Source organism: Schistocerca serialis, chromosome 2, assembly GCF_023864345.2.
Source record: "Schistocerca serialis cubense isolate TAMUIC-IGC-003099 chromosome 2, iqSchSeri2.2, whole genome shotgun sequence".
Lineage (NCBI taxonomy): Eukaryota > Metazoa > Arthropoda > Insecta > Orthoptera > Acrididae > Schistocerca > Schistocerca serialis.
Genome location: NC_064639.1, coordinates 297,859,989 through 297,863,261, shown reverse-complemented (window position 1 = coordinate 297,863,261; position 3,273 = coordinate 297,859,989). Strand labels below are relative to the sequence as shown.

General features: G+C 44.3%; 1 pseudogene; it reads left to right on the top strand.

The window, feature by feature from the left end:
• The first annotated feature begins 2,935 nt into the window (after positions 1-2,935).
• Positions 2,936-3,053, top strand: LOC126459671 (5S ribosomal RNA; annotated as a pseudogene).
• Positions 3,054-3,273: the final 220 nt, after the last annotated feature.

Here is a 3,273-nt window from a genome sequence, read left to right as displayed (position 1 = left end):
ATTCGGTTTCCCGTGATTTCCCTAAATCGCTCCAGGAAAATGCCGGGTTGGTTCCTTTGAAGAGGCACAGCCGATTCCCTCGTCCACCCTTGGAACAAGCCGAGCCTGTGTCACGTCTCTAATCACCTCGTTGTCGAAAGGACGTTAAGAGGCTCTGTACTAGTTGACATCTTGAAATTTTTAATTTTTATTTTTTTTTCATTGATTTTAATCTACGGAATTTCCCATTTCCGCTTACAAAGGTGAATGGGTACGAAGCTCCGAGGACTGAAAGCTGCCTACAAGGGAAAGAAACCGGAATATGGCACAGGATTGGATGGTAAGAATAGACTCACAGAATCTATCATAGAAAAAATCCAAAATTACTATGGTATTGCCATCTGGCAAAATGTTAGCAGCGTAGAAGGTATGGGAAAAGCTGAAAAAGCACTTGTGTTCCACCTCTCTTCAACAGATGATAAACCACTCATGTCCTATGCCCTCCAGGAAGTGAATCATGGTCCAAATACAACAGAGCACAGCAAGATGATGAGAAATTTATTCACAAACCAGATATACCAGTTGCCATAGTGGAGGTCTTGAAAGAACCTTTCAGAGATTTGTCAGATGTAAGACTATTTAGAAATGTCTTCATGGTCACACCAAAATCCTAACGAATCCATCAACAGCGTAATCTGGGCCAGAATTCCCAAGACAGTGTTTGTGTCAATTAGTACTCTGCATTTTTTCGTCTTTGACGCAGTGGCAACGTTCAATGACGGGAATGTTGCAAGGTGTGAAGTCCTGAAAAGACTGTACAAATTGTTTGTCGTTTACAGTGACATATATGTTAAATTTAAATCAAGAAAGAGTTAGGACATCAGAGGGAACTATTAGAGACCTTGAAACAAGGGCAAGACAACACATACGAGCAGGAAAAAATAGGACATTGCAAGATGAAATGGAAGGGGATGTAGACAACCGATCTTATGGAGCTGGAGTGCACTGACAACTTTAATGGCTATTTCCAGCAAGTTATATTTTTCAAGAATTAAGTGTTCGTTTATTTCAGCTCCTATTCGCCAGAATTTGTTCAGAATTACAGGATACACTAATCTGAGAATTATGCATATCTTAACACAGGAGTTTCCCTATGTTGTTAATCTCAAAACAGTTAGAGCCTTACATACATAGAAAAATGTAGACAGCTTCTTATTTTGATGCCCATCTTTTTCAAAAATAATTGTCATCTTGAAACCATCGCCCTGTTTAGAAATCCTTCTGTTAAAGTGGTAAGAAATGTGGAACATAAAATCCATAATTTCCACAGATTTTTATTCCTATTGGTTCCTGATAAAAGGTACCTTTCACATCAGTAAATTTTACATTATTTAACATAGGCATTACCAATCTGCTGGGACTCCCTTAAAGCTCAATCTCTCTTTCTTCTTTAAATTGAAGAAAAAAAAACCTTGTGCAGAACGCTCGTGTGTACGAAAAGATTAGAGTGGACCTAACAGTCTCTCCGAGAATGTGCTGAAATTGCAATGGTAGAGTCGACCGTCTCTGCTCTACGTCTGCAATGGCTCCAAGAACCGCTTGGCGGGCATCTCGTATCGATCTCCATCGCCGCGGCGACGAACCACGCCCTATCGATTTTCATGGCAGTGCCGGCCGTCGGCACGGCCACTCCCAGCAGAACAATAAAATTAATTAGCTGCCCCCTCCCCCCCCCCCCCCCCCCCTCAGAGCCCTGTCTCCTATCGACTTCGACTGCCGTCAGACGCGATTGACGGCACTCGTCGCGCGAGCTGTCTTCCGAGACAGACCGCCGATCACATCGGTCCACCCACACCCCACCCACCCGACTGTGACCACGAGGTGTCTCTCTGCTCTCACCGCAGTCTTTCATCCGCACAGCGACTTCAGTGGAGAAAATATTAGTCATCCGCTTAAGACTGTGTTCACATGACGGAAATGTGAAGCTCGTTAACGCAGTGTTTACGTAAGAAATATCTGGACGCAGAGAAACGCGTGGGTACTAAGGTAGAAAGCGCCCGTTTGCTGTTCAGGTGACTGGGCGTTTCCGTTGTTACCAGACGAAGTGAGGCGTGCAGAAAAATAGTGCCTCCGAATTTTTTAACATAAAAGCTCTTTAAACTTTTGTAATAAAAGAAACGTTATTAATATTCTACATCTTTATTCTTCATGTCTACATATCCGTGACCCTGTACCGCTATAGGGATCTTAATTGCAGCGTGTAACATACCGACATGTACATTGGCGGGAAAAAAATTGCAGCACCAAAAAATGATGAAATTTCTAAAATATATTTGTGTTGGTAGCGTATGTAACTGTGTAGCATCGCAAAATCAATTAATATAAGCGCGAAATAATCCATTGCAAATGTGAAATGCTGGTACATTAATAATCGGGGTAACTACTAGAGTGTTGAATGCAACCATGCAAACGTGTGTGCATTGTGTTGTATGGGTGCCGGACTAACATCAACTCACTAAGTCCAGTCTCAATGGTAGCTAACACTCACGACCGTAGCAGCGTGTATTAAAGCAAATCCGATTTGTATCCTCATAGTGGCGCTACTGACGTGACTGCTCTACGACCGGCGCGAAATTTTAATAGACATCATCTTTCAGATATAAAAACACGCCTACCAATTTTCGTGTATGTCGCACAACTCCTTTCTGGCGTTACGATTTTTTTTCGTCAGTGTCGGTCGAAGCGTGAGAAACAGCGTGCTGTAATCGAGTTTCTAATTCGGAGAGTTCGTTCCCTCCTCCTGTATGACAATGGCAGACCACACACGAGCGCCGCGACATCTGCAACAATTCGACTCCTTGGTTTCACTGTCATCGATCACTCTCCATAAAGACTCTACTTGGCCGTATCCGATGTCCAAAACTTAAAGAACATTGTTGACGACTTCACACTGATAGGCAATGGCCTTGCCACAGTGGTTACACCGGTTCCCGTGAGATCACCGAAGTTAAGCACTGTCGGGCGTGGACGGCACTTGGATGGGTGACCATCCAGGCCGCCATGAGCTGTTGCCATTTTTCGGGGTACACTCTGCCTTGTGATGCCAATTGAGGAGCTACTCGACCGAATAGTAGCGGCTTCAGTCAAGAATACCATAATAACGACTGGGAGAGCGGTGTGCTGACCCCACGCCACTCTTTTCGGCATCCTCATCTGAGGATGACACGGCGGTCGGATGGTACCGGTAGGCCACTCGTGGCCTGAAGACGGAGTGCTTCACACTGATACCGGTGA